Genomic DNA, 14,383 nt, shown 5'->3' with positions numbered 1-14,383 from the left:
CACAGTAACGAAACTGCAGCTGTGAACTGGAACCAAAATACAAAAACAAAACATGGACGAATGTCCAACTTATCTAGTAGATGTCTGGGAGCAGGAACAAGCACAGAGAGGCTTCTGATAACATTGTTGACCGGCAAGCATCTAACAGAGAAGCCAGGTTATATAGCGACACCCAGATCTAATCAGAACAGGTGAACAGGGAAGATGATGTCACAAGTTCAATTCCACCAGTAGCCACCGGGGGAGCCCAGAATCCAAATTCACAACAGACGGCGGTTGGCAAAATGCTGAGTCTTCTCCTGGGACAACTTCAAATTGTCCACCACATGCCCCCAAATCTGATGCAACCTCTCCACCACAGCATCCACTCCAGGACAATCCGAAGACTCCACCTGACCGGAAGAGAAACGAGGATGAAACCCCGAATTACAGAAGAAAGGAGAAACCAAGGTGGCAGAACTAGCCCGATTATTGAGGGCAAACTCCGCCAAGGGCAAAAAGGCAACCCAATCATCCTGATCCGCAGACACAAAACACCTCAAATAAGTCTCCAAGGTCTGATTAGTTCGCTCGGTCTGGCCATTAGTCTGAGGATGGAAAGCAGACGAAAAAGACAAATCAATGCCCATCCTAGCACAGAACGCTCGCCAAAATCTAGACACGAATTGGGTTCCCCTGTCAGAAACGATATTCTCCGGAATACCATGCAAGCGCACCACATTTTGAAAAAACAGAGGAACCAGCTCGGATGAGGAAGGCAATTTGGGCAAGGGAACCAAATGGACCATCTTAGAGAAACGGTCACACACCACCCAGATGACAGACATCTTCTGAGAAACAGGGAGATCAGAAATAAAATCCATGGAGATGTGAGTCCAAGGCCTCTTCGGAATAGGCAAAGATAACAACAATCCACTAGCCCGAGAACAACAAGGCTTGGCCCGAGCACAAACATCACAAGACTGCACAAAACCTCGCACATCTCGCGACAGGGAAGGCCACCAGAAGGACCTAGCCACCAAATCCCTGGTACCAAAGATTCCAGGATGACCTGCTAATGCAGAAGAATGGACCTCTGAGATGACTCTACTGGTCCAATCATCAGGAACAAACATTCTACCAGGCGGGCAACGATCAGGTCTATTCGCCTGAAACTCCTGCAAGACCCGTCGCAAGTCTGGGGAAACAGCAGATAATATCACTCCATCCTTAAGGATACCTGTAGGTTCAGAATTACCAGGGGAATCAGGCTCAAAACTCCTAGAAAGGGCATCCGCCTTCACATTTTTAGAACCTGGTAGGTAAGAAACCACAAAATTAAACCGAGAGAAAAATAACGACCAGCGCGCCTGTCTAGGATTCAGGCGCCTGGCAGACTCAAGATAAATCAAATTCTTGTGGTCGGTCAATACCACCACCTGATGTCTAGCCCCCTCAAGCCAATGACGCCACTCCTCAAAAGCCCACTTCATAGCCAAGAGCTCCCAATTACCAATATCATAATTTCGCTCAGCGGGCGAAAATTTACGAGAAAAGAACGCACAAGGTCTCATCACGCAGCAGTCGGAACTTTTCTGCGACAAAACCGCCCCAGCTCCGATTTCTGAAGCGTCAACCTCAACCTGAAAAGGAAGAGTAACATCAGGCTGACGCAATACAGGGGCGGAAGAAAAGCGGCGCTTAAGCTCCCGAAAGGCCTCCACAGCAGCAGGGGACCAATCAGCAACATCAGCACCCTTCTTAGTCAAATCAGTCAACGGTTTAGCAACATCAGAAAAACCAGTTATAAATCGACGATAAAAATTAGCAAAGCCCAAAAACTTCTGAAGGCTCTTAAGAGAAGAGGGTTGCGTCCAATCACAAATAGCCTGAACCTTGACAGGGTCCATCTCAATGGAAGAGGGGGAAAAAATGTACCCCAAAAACGAAATCTTTTGAACCCCAAAAACGCACTTAGAACCCTTTACACACAAGGAATTAGAGCGCAAAACCTGAAAAACCCTCCTGACCTGTTGGACATGAGAGTCCCAGTCATCCGAAAAAATCAAAATATCATCAAGATACGCAATCAAAAATTTATCCAAATAATCACGGAAAATGTCATGCATAAAGGACTGAAAGACTGAAGGGGCATTTGAAAGACCAAAAGGCATTACTAAATACTCAAAATGGCCCTCAGGCGTATTAAATGCGGTTTTCCACTCATCCCCCTGCTTAATTCGCACCAAATTATACGCCCCACGAAGATCAATCTTAGAGAACCACTTGGCCCCCTTTATTCGAGCAAACAAATCAGTAAGCAGTGGCAAAGGATACTGATATTTAACCGTGATTTTATTCAAAAGCCGATAATCAATACACGGCCTCAAAGAGCCATCTTTTTTAGATACAAAGAAAAAAACGGCTCCTAAGGGAGATGACGAAGGACGAATATGTCCCTTTTCCAAGGACTCCTTAATATATTCCCGCATAGCAGCATGTTCAGGCACAGATAGATTAAATAAACGACCCTTTGGAAACTTACTGCCCAGAATCAGATCTATAGTACAATCGCAATCTCTGTGCGGAGGTAGTGAACCAAGTTTAGGTTCCTCAAAAACGTCACGATAATCAGATAAAAATTCCGGAATCTCAGAGGGAATAGATGACGAAATGGAAACCAAAGGTACGTCCCCATGAGTCCCCTGACATCCCCAGCTTAACACAGACATTGCTTTCCAGTCGAGGACTGGGTTATGAGATTGCAGCCATGGCAATCCAAGCACCAACACATCATGTAGATTATACAACACAAGGAAGCGAATAATCTCCTGGTGATCCGGATTAATACGCATAGTTACTTGTGTCCAGTATTGTGGTTTGTTACTAGCCAATGGCGTGAAGTCAATACCCTTCAGAGGTATAGGAACTTCCAGAGGCTCTAAATCAAACCCACAGCGTTTGGCAAAGGACCAATCCATAAGACTCAAAGCGGCGCCAGAGTCGACATAGGCGTCCGCGGTAATAGACGATAAAGAGCAAATCAGGGTCACAGATAGAATAAACTTAGACTGTAAAGTGCCAATTGAAACAGACTTATCAACTTTCTTAGTACGTTTAGAGCATGCTGATATAACATGAGTTGAATCACCACAATAGAAGCATAACCCATTTTTTCGCCTAAAATTCTGTCGTTCGCTTCTGGACAGAATTCTATCACATTGCATAATCTCTGGCGCCTTCTCAGTAGACACCGCCAAATGGTGCACAGGTTTGCGCTCCCGCAAACGCCGATCAATCTGAATAGCCATTGTCATGGACTCATTCAGACCTGTAGGCACAGGGAACCCCACCATAACATCTTTAATGGCATCAGAGAGACCCTCTCTGAATTTCGCCGCCAGGGCGCACTCATTCCACTGAGTAAGCACAGACCACTTACGAAATTTTTGGCAGTATATTTCAGCCTCATCTTGCCCTTGAGACAGGGCCATTAAGGCTTTTTCAGCCTGAATCTCTAAATGAGGTTCCTCATAAAGCAACCCCAAAGCCAGGAAAAACGCATCCACATTGAGCAACGCAGGATCCCCTGGTGCCAAAGCAAATGCCCAATCCTGAGGGTCGCCCCGGAGCAAGGAAATTACAATCCTGACCTGCTGTGCAGGATCTCCAGCGGAGCGAGATCTCAGAGACAAAAATAATTTACAATTATGTTCGAAATTCTGGAAGCGAGATCTATCCCCAGAGAAAAATTCAGGTAAAGGAATTCTAGGTTCAGATGTAGGAGCATGAATAACGAAATCCTGTAAGCTTTGAACCTTCATAGCGAGATTATTCAAACCTGTAGCTAAACTCTGTGGATCCATATTAATCAGGTGAAATCAGAACCATTCAAGGATTAGAAGGAGAGAGAGACGAAGGCTGCAGTAAGCAGAGATGCTAGTGAATCAACTAATGAGCAAACTCAGGGAAAAAAAAAAAAAAAATTCTCTGCAGACTTCTTTTCTCTCCTTTCTTCTGCCAATTATTTTAACCCTTGGCCGGCCAAACTGTCATGGTTCTCAATGGCAAGAGAACGTAATTAAGCATACAAAAGGACTAGCTCTTGGAAGATGGGAACTCGAGCTGACCATGAGCTAAACCTACCGCACAACTAACAGTGGCCGGGTAGCGTGCCTACGTTTTATCCCTAGACGCCCAGCGCCAGCCGGAGAACTGACTGACCCTAGCAGAGGAAAATACAGACCTGGCTTACCTCTAGAGAAATTTTCCCCAAAAGGCAGACAGTAGCCCCCACATATATTGGCGGTGATTTTAGAGGAAAATGACATACGAAGTATGAAGATAGGTTTAGCAAATTGAGGTCCGCTTACTAGATAGTAGGAAGACAGAAAAGGGAACTTCACGGTCAGCTGAAAACCCTTTCAAAATACCATCCTGAAATTACTTTAAGACTCTAACATCAACTCATGACACCAGAGTGGCAATTTCAGCTCACAAGAGCTTCCAGCCTCAGAAATATTCAATCACAGAGAACTGGAACAAAAATGCAAAACAAACTTAGGACAACAAGTCCAACTTAGCTGATAGTAGTCTAGGAGCAGGAACATGCAACAGAAAGGCTTCTGGTAACATTGTTGGCCGGCATAGAAATGACTGAGGAGCAAGGCTAAATAGAAAACTCCCACATACTGATGGAAAACAGGTGAATAGAGGAGAAGAAGCACACAAGTGCAGTACCACCAGAAACCACCGGGGGAGCCCAGAAACCAAATTCACAACACTGGGGCCAGTGTCACAGTGCAGAGAGGTCGCTCCTGCGCTAGTTCTGCTGCTGAAAGTGAACTTATCCTGTGTGAAATTAATCATCCATCATCGAAGTAGATTGTGCAAAAACTGTGTGGCATTCTCTGGAAGCCCCATTAGCTGCTACAAATCAATTGCGCAAATACTGTGTTTCAGTGGCACATCAGAAGGCCATATTTCCACTTAAAAATTATTAGGCCTAATATAGTGGTGCAGCCACGAGGCCCAATTAGCTACTCCAAATCGTTTGTGCTAAAACTGTGTTCAGTGGCAGATCAGAAAGCCAGATTTCCACTTAAAAATTGTTAGACCTAATATAGTGGTGAAGCCACTTGGCGCAATTACCTACTCCTTATCGTTTGTGCTAAGTGGCAAATCAGAAGGCTATATTTCGACTTAAAAATCGTCACAGAATCCAGAGGAGGAAATCATTTGCACCAATACCCAAAATGTTTTTATTTTGGATCCGGTCCAGTAGGGTCCAAGCAGAATCCAGACCCTCATCACCAGACGTTAACCACCAAGGGTAGGCGTTCAAGGAACTGATCCACAAGTCTTTGAATCAGCAAGGCTTGCAGGACAAACCCCTGTATCTTACAGTTCCTCCACTGCTTCTGCCTCCTCCACCACCTCTAGGGCCTCCACCTGTACCCTCAACCTCTCCCTTAATCAAACACGCGTTCCAACAGTGCAGATAGACATTCCCCCACCTCCGTACTGCACAACCACAGCTCACCACAATCAGGCAGAGTTTAAATTAATATTCCTTGGAGATCACAGTTACACAGCTCAAGAGTTGTGGACAGGTATCCAGAATGAATTAGAGCAATGGCTGTCTCCACTAAACTTGAAGTCAGGGAAGGCTGTGTGATATAACGGTGCACACCTGGTGGCGGCCCTACGCCATGGCAACCTCACCCATGTGCCTTGCATGGCTCATGTTCTCAACATGGTGGTACAGCAATTTCTATGCCACAATCCCAGCCTGGGTGCGCTACTGCAGAAAGCATGGTCACTTTGTGCTCACTTCCGACAATCGCACCAGTGCAGGTCACCGACTTGCATCGTATCGTCATTCGGCCTACCATTTAAATGTTTGGTTAGCAATGTTCTGACAAGGTGGAATTCCTCTCTGCACATGTTGCAGCTGTTGTGGCGGCAGCGATGAATCCTGGTGCAGTATGTCCTTTTGCATAGTATGGGCCAACGCAGTCCGGATGTGGTGCAAATCACACTTGCAAATTGGGCACAGATGAAGGACTTCTGTACCCTTCTGCACAGTTTTGAAATGGCTACTAAGATGGTTAGCGCTGACGATGTCATCATCAGCATTACTATTCCAGTCATCTACATGCTGGAGCACAGTTTGAATAGTCTGCGTGAGGAGGTGATTGTCCCAGAGGAAGAGCTAGAAGCAGGTGAGGATGCGGAAGGGATAACAATATCTCAAATTTCTGGACTGTCATCGCACAGGCGGGTGACATGGGAGGGTTGCTTACAGTGATCAAGGGGGGCTCATGGTATCAGACAAACTGTTAGTGAAGATGCAGGAGCTGAGGAACAAATAGAGGAGGACAAGGTGGTGGACAAGCAACAGTCAGGAGATGAAAAGGATAATGATATGCTCTCTGTTGCTTGTGGTTGGCGAGAGGGCATGGAGGAAGCAACCTTGAGTGTTACCCCACCATCAACACAGCATGGACTTGGACCTCATGGAAGCGCCGACACATGCTGCACTATCTTCAACATAATGCCAATATTCTTAGGGTTAGAAATAGTGCTGACTATTGGGTTGCCACTCTTTTAGTTCCACGGTACAAGAGTAAATTTAGCCAGATGCTTCCCCCTGGAAAGGGATATGCGCATGCTGGAGTATTGAAATACACTTGTAGACAATCTTAAGAGTGTTTTTTCCCAAGACAGCAGTGAGGCACACAGTGTGCATCCCAGTTCTAGATGTCCAACCACAGGAACGTCAAGGTGTCATCGCCAAAACATTATCCGCAGTGTAGGTGGCATAAGCAATTTCTGTGAGTTGTTTAACACATTTTTTAGACCAGTCCGTGCACCAGCAGAGCAGAGTACAAGTCTGTCACGGTGTGAACTACTGGGGAGGATGGTGCAGGAGTATCTGGAGCTCAATAGCAATGCCATCAGCGGGGTTTTGACCCTTTTACATTTGGTCTTCAAAAATGGAACAGTGGCCTGAGCTCGCCTGTCACGTCTTGGAGGTTTTTTCATGCCCGGCAATTAGCATTCTCTCAGAACGTGTCTTCAGTGTTGCTGATGGTGTCCTGAAGGATAAAAGCATCCAGCTCTCCCCTGAAAGTGCTGAAAGTGTGGATTGTATAACTTTTATTAAAATGAACAAGTCATGAATCTCTGATGACTTTTTCACCCCAGTTGCAGATTGGGCAGACTAGGCGATGGTGTCATTTTTAGTGTCATGTGTTCATCTTGCGGTATTGGCAGTCTGTGCCATCTTTGTGGTGTTTTCTGTGCCTACTGTTGCTACTGCTGCTGATGTTAGAAGCAATATTTGGAAATGTGGAGACTCCAAGTTGGTTTTCCATCAGGTGATCAGGTGGGTTGCCTGTGGTGGAAGATGTGTGAGAGGCCTATTATACGGCTTCCACCCTGTGGAAATTGATGGCACTTTAGTGGTGTGTGACAATTATTTTTGAAATGTGGAGACCCCAAAATAAGTTACCATTAGGTGGGTTGCCTATGGTGGAAGGTGTGTCAGGGGACTATTATACTGTTTCTACTCTGTGAAAATTGATGGCACTTTAGTGCTGTGTAACAATTATTTTTTGAAATATGGAGACTCTAAGTTGGGTCTCCACCTGGTGGGTTGCCGTGTAAGTAGGTCTCCCAGACATGCAGGCCAGCGTTAACTTTCAGTCAACTACCTGTGTTGCTTTCTCTACATTTTTGTACCAATAGTAGTCTATAAAACTGATGTTTGTGCCATCTGAGTATGGCTGGAATAATAAAAAAAGAATTGGAGTTGTTGCATGAGGTGTGCGGTCTCCCAGCTGAGAAGTCTTAACACCACACCATTAACCACAAGGTGTTCATAAAAATGTTGATTACAAGCTGTAAATGCTGGGCCAGAGCCTGTTACCTCATGCATGGCCCATGGCTGACTGCTTGTGAGCCATTATAACAGGTTCTACTGTGGGTCAATTGATCAGTCAACTACCTTTGTTACTTTCCTAACATTTTCTATCAATACTTGTCTATAAAACTGATGTTTGTGCCATCAGGCTGTGGCTAGATTAAAAAAAAAATGGAGGTAGGTGTTGCATGAGGTGTGAGGTCTCCCAATAAAGAAGGCTTACACCGCTCCCTTAACTACTAGGTCCTCATTAAAACTTCAATTCCAAGCTGTAAATTCTGGGCCAGAACTTCATACCTCATTCATTGCCTGTGGCTGACTGCTGCTGTTTAATTTGCAAATTTCTACTGTTGGTCAATTGATGACACTTTTCCTGGTGTCTGTCCCTAATTTTAGCTGTTTGGGAAGCTTTTTGTGATCCATTAAGGTGTTGTCAATGCATTTGATTTTGCTTCCCATTGAATCTCAAGGGATTCGGGTACATTTGTCGAACCATTCGTCGAGCTGTTCGGCGAAAGGATTTCCATTCTGCAAATGTGAATCGAACTTTGAAAGGTTCACTCATCTCTACTTACAATCTAATATATGCTATACAGACTGCCCCTGAGAGCTTACTGACTAATATACACCCTGCTCTTAGGAGCTTACAATCTAATACCGTGATTACTTCGGTAGTCTAGTAATCTAATAAGCAATAGTTATTTTGCTGCCAAAGATGCAATTACACTGCACTATTATTGGGAACAAAAGTTTCTTAGGAATGCTCATTCAGCATAATTGTGCTGTCTAAACAGGCTGCTGTTCATCCATTGAATGAGCAAAATGCTTTTTGGTCAGGTGAAATGATCTTTTGTGCCGCACAAAAAAAATCATTGTTCTTGATGGAACATCATCCTGTGTAAACAGGAAATGTGCTGCCAAGAATATTGGCAGGGTATGTACACTGAATTATATATTACAGATTGTTCATTGAACATCTGAAGCCGAGTGTACCAGTGGGAATAAGCTGCACATAAGGTAATTAAATGCACTACAAGGCTTCAAAACATCTATGCAAGGCCAGAGTTAATGGCGCGAACATGACACTTGTCCATCTACAAAGTGGCCCCCTGCTACTGCAGACTTATATACCATATTTTGAGAACTATAAGAAGCACCAGACCATAAGACTCACCCCAAGTTTTGGGAAAATAGTAATTATTTTTTTTTTATTTTAAAAGGTGGTGCGTCTTATAGTTTGTAGCTTACTGGGGAGGAATAGCGGCTGCAGTGGAGTGGGGTCCCTGTGGGGGTAAAGGCGCTGCTGCAGGAAACTGGCAGTAGTGGCAGGGTTGGGGCAATGCTGAGGGCCCTGGGCTGAGAGGAGGGAGTGTTCGGCAGTGCGAGGCTTACACAAAATATCGGCAACTGGAGGTGACACATGTGCAGATTGTGATCTTGGGATCCGGCGGTTTTCCCAAAGTCCACTGCACTGAAAACTATGAGAAGTGTGGGGACTCTGCTGACATTTTAGGAAAGCTTGGGGCTCGTCGCAGCCTCGCCCCACCGAACACCCCCTCTTTCCAGCCCAGGACCCGCAGCTTTGTCCACTCCTGCTGCTAGCTTCCTGCAGCAGCTACCCTTCCTCCTGGGACCCCACTCCATCACTGCTGTACCCCACCCCTGGTAAACTACATTTAGATTACAAGACGCAACCCCATTTTTCTCAAAAATTAGACAAAGATAACACAAGTAAACACAATGTGTAGCATTTAAATGAAGGTTTTATTATTAAGGGAAAAAGGCTGTGGCAGTAGTCAAGCCTAGGTGTGGCTAGGGAATTTGAACTCCGCTTCACAAAAATGTGATAAACCACAGTTAATTTGTGTTTTAACGGGGGTGGGGGCAATGACTTTTTCACACAGGGCCCTATAGGTTTGGATTTCTTTTTCCCTTAATAATAAAACTCTTCATTTAAAAACTGCATTTTGTGATCACTTGTGTTATCTTTGTCTAATATTTAAATTTGTTTGGTGATCCAAAACATTTAAGTGCGACAAACATGCAAAAGAATAGGAAATCAGGAAGAAGGCAAACACTTTTACATAATGTATGAATGAGATCCTGCATGAAGAGTTCCCTATCTGGACTTGTTCCCTTCAAGCTTCAGGCTCTAATGAAACAAGATGGCTCAGGTGTAGCACTTTGTACATTCTATGTGATGTTATATGATGTCTATGATGTTTATGTGCTTTTTTAATGTCATAAAAACTGCCTGGTTAATCTCTTCCCATCCAATGATATACATTGATTTAATAAAGTGGATGCAGGTGTATGAGTTGAGCTGTATAATCTTTTTTTAAAGTATAAACACAATCTCCAACCACACAGCCTGATTAAGAGGTCCTCAATGTCCCCCTCTCTGATGCTGCAGAGATTTCACACTGCTGGGTCTACAGAGACTGGAGACACTTTGACTCGTGAATTTTCTCACTCGTGAACTATCTCACTCTTCAGCTCTCACTCTTTAATAGCAAGATTAGACAGTTATTTTGACATAAATGTTCAAGGTAAATACATCAGCCTCATCAAGTCTAAGAGATCTATTTAATAATTTATGCAGTTTGTATTCTGAGATCCACTTTATTTTCTGTCACACTTATTTAAGTATTTTGGGCATGCGCTGATATATGTGTAGAGTGAGGAAGAAGAAAGCTGGATCCTTAAGGTATTGTCAGTGATGGATACGGTGTTATCTGCCTCAAACTGTATTATATAGAAGTGTTACCTTACTTTGTAATCTTGCAGGTGATGATTCGATGAATGCTGAGAAGTTATTATTGCAGAAAGTTTTAGCATTTTAAGATGGATCAGTAGTCACTTTGAAATGAAAGCTATAATATATGTCCACCATCATGGGCTCCTTCTTTTTTTAAATCAGATCATTTTTATTGATTATTTGAATTGATAAACAATTACATAAATTATACAATATAATACAATCACAATAAACTTAACAAAAACAAGTTTAACCCTTAAAGTTTATATAGTCCTATAGCTGCTAAGGTGTTCCATGCCAAACAAAGTTATCGATTTTGTCCAAATGAAGATTTTCCTAAAGACTGGTGACACGTTATTAAATACAGGGATTATACCAAAACTAGTATTGGTTGTATGATCACTAACAACATGTTTATGAACAGAAAGTAATTGGTATCTATATGTCCTCAGCATACAATATTTAAAAAGCCAAAATAAACAAGTCTAGTACAGTTATTCTGAGTAGGTCCACAGATGCCACCCAGGGGCGACCAGCCACCGTTCCCATATATTTATAAACTTTCTTATTGAGTTCCTGTATTGTAATGGGTTTATAATTTGTGATATTGTTATGAATAAAAGAAATGATTTGCACAAACTGAGTGATCAATTACTATTTTACTTAAGAATTTAAAAGAAAAAGTTACAATAAAAGACTACAAATAACTAAGTTTCAAACACAGTAAAAGTAAAATTATACAGTAATTAAATCAATAAATGAGAGTAATTAGTATACTTAGCTTCGTATAATAATAATCCTGGATGGTATGCGCAACTGACCCAGGATGAGAGAATAATGTTCCTTTGGACGTCTCCAAAATTCCCAGATGCCTTCTTGTCTGTCTTTCTATCTCTCTGAATATCCTTTTCAACTGTTCACTCCAGTTTTATATGTAAAAAACTGTCCATCCGGCATTATCTGAAAGCTTTGATCTATATCATGGTCTGCCAGTGTGAAACCCCCCTTAAGGCTCCTTTCACACATCCGCTGGTACAGGGCCTTCGCAAACCGTCGGCCAGACGTACCGATGGACGTTGTGCGAAATTAATCACAACATGGGCAGCAGATGCAGTCTTACGACGCATCCGCTGCCCAGTGTGATGAGCGGGGAGGAGGGGGCGGAGTTCCAGCCGCGCATGCGCGGTCGGAAAAAGTGGAACAGACGGACAAAAAACCGTTATATTGAACTTTTTTGTGCGTTGCGGCGGCCAAAAACACGACGCATCCGTCGCACGATGGATGCGACGTGTGGCCATATGTCACAATGCGTCGCTATTGCAAGTCTATGGAGAAAAAACACATCCTGCGGGCAACTTTGCAGGATGCGTTTTTTCTCCAAAACGACGCATTGCGACGTACATCACACGACGCTAGTGTGAAAGTAGCCTAAAGCCCCCGTCTCACTAAGCGAGATCGCTAGCGAGATCGCTGCTGAGTCACAAGTTTTGTGATGCAACAGCGACCTCAGTAGCGTTCTCGTTATGTTTGACACGTAGCAGCGACCAGGCCCCTGCTGTGAGATCGCTGGTCGTGTCGGAATGGCCTGTACCTTTTTTTGATTGTTGAGGTCCCGCTGGGTAGCACACATCGCTGTGTTTGACACCTTACCAACGACCTCGTTGACGACTCAGACACTGAATCGTCATAATAGCTCCCATGTGACATCGTTGTACAGGTCGCTACAGGTCGCTGGTGAGATGTCAAACAGTGAGATCGCAGCAGCGATCGTTGGGAAGATCTCACTGTTTGACATCTCACCAGCGACCACATAGCGACGCAGCAACGATCCCTGACGGTCGTATCGTTGTCGGGATTGCTTTAGCGTCGCTAAGTGAGACGGGGCCTTTAGTCATATAGATAACTCTTAACCACCTGGCATCCCTGAGGGCTTAAACGACCTCCAATCAACATATGTAAGCCAGAGAAGACTCCAAGATAGTATCTCTCCTCTTTCATCAAAACACTCCTTCCTTTAAGGCTGTGTGAACAGTCTTTTAACTGGCTCATTTACATTCCTTTGTTAGAATGACCATTTGGTGAACAAGTTTCAAAGACTGTACACACAGCTCTTCTGCTAAATCCATACAGTAGGGATATACTATAATATACAGTGGGGCAAAAAAGTATTTAGTCAGTCAGCAATAGTGCAAGTTCCACCACTTAAAAAGATGAGAGGCGTCTGTAATTTACATCATAGGTAGACCTCAACTATGGGAGACAAACTGAGAAAAAAAAATCCAGAAAATCACATTGTCTGTTTTTTTAACATTTTATTTGCATATTATGGCGGAAAATAAGTATTTGGTCAGAAACAAACAATCAAGATTTCGGGCTCTCACAGACCTGTAACTTCTTCTTTAAGAGTCTCCTCTTTCCTCCACTCATTACCTGTAGTAATGGCACCTGTTTAAACTTGTTGTCAGTATAAAAAGACACCTGTGCACACCCTCAAACAGTCTGACTCCAAACTCCACTATGGTGAAGACCAAAGAGCTGTCAAAGGACACCAGAAACAAAATTGTAGCCCTGCACCAGGCTGGGAAGACTGAATCTGCAATAGCCAACCAGCTTGGAGTGAAGAAATCAACAGTGGGAGCAATAATTAGAAAATGGAAGACATTCAAGACCACTGATAATCTCCCTCAATCTGAGGCTCCACGCAAAATCCCACCCTGTGGGGTCAGAATGATCACAAGAACGGTGAGCAAAAATCCCAGAACCACGCGGGGGGACCTAGTGAATGAACTGCAGAGAGCTGGGACCAATGTAACAAGGCCTACCATAAGTAACACACTACGCCACCATGGACTCAGATCCTGCAGTGCCAGACGTGTCCCACTGCTTAAGCCAGTACATGTCCGGGCCCGTCTGAAGTTTGCTAGAGAGCATTTGGATGATCCAGAGGAGTTTTGGGAGAATGTCCTATGGTCTGATGAAACCAAACTGGAACTGTTTGGTAGAAACACAACTTGTCGTGTTTGGAGGAAAAAGAATACTGAGTTGCATCCATCAAACACCATACCTACTGTAAAGCATGGTGGTGGAAACATCATGCTTTGGGGCTGTTTCTCTGCAAAGGGGCCAGGACGACTGATCCGGGTACATGAAAAAATGAATGGGGCCATGTATCGTGAGATTTTGAGTGCAAACCTCCTTCCATCAGCAAGGGCATTGAAGATGAAACGTGGCTGGGTCTTTCAACATGACAATGATTAAAAGCACACCGCCAGGGCAACGAAGGAGTGGCTTCGTAAGAAGCATTTCAAGGTCCTGGAGTGGCCTAGCCAGTCTCCAGATCTCAACCCTATAGAAAACCTTTGGAGGGAGTTGAAAGTCTGTGTTGCCAAGCGAAAAGCCAAAAACATCACTGCTCTAGAGGAGATCTGCATGGAGGAATGGGCCAACATACCAACAACAGTGTGTGGCAACCTTGTGAAGACTTACAGAAAACGTTTGACCTCTGTCATTGCCAGCAAAGGATATATTACAAAGTATTGAGATGAAATTTTGTTTCTGACCAAATACTTATTTTCCACCATAATATGCAAATAAAATGATTAAAAAACAGACAATGTGATTTTCTGGATTTTTTTTTCTCAGTTTGTCTCCCATAGTTGAGGTCTACCTATGATGTAAATTACAGACGCCTCTCATCTTTTTAAGTGGTGGAACTTGCA

This window comes from Ranitomeya variabilis, chromosome 1 (genome assembly GCF_051348905.1).
Source record: "Ranitomeya variabilis isolate aRanVar5 chromosome 1, aRanVar5.hap1, whole genome shotgun sequence".
NCBI lineage: Eukaryota > Metazoa > Chordata > Amphibia > Anura > Dendrobatidae > Ranitomeya > Ranitomeya variabilis.
This window is presented reverse-complemented; position numbering follows the sequence as displayed.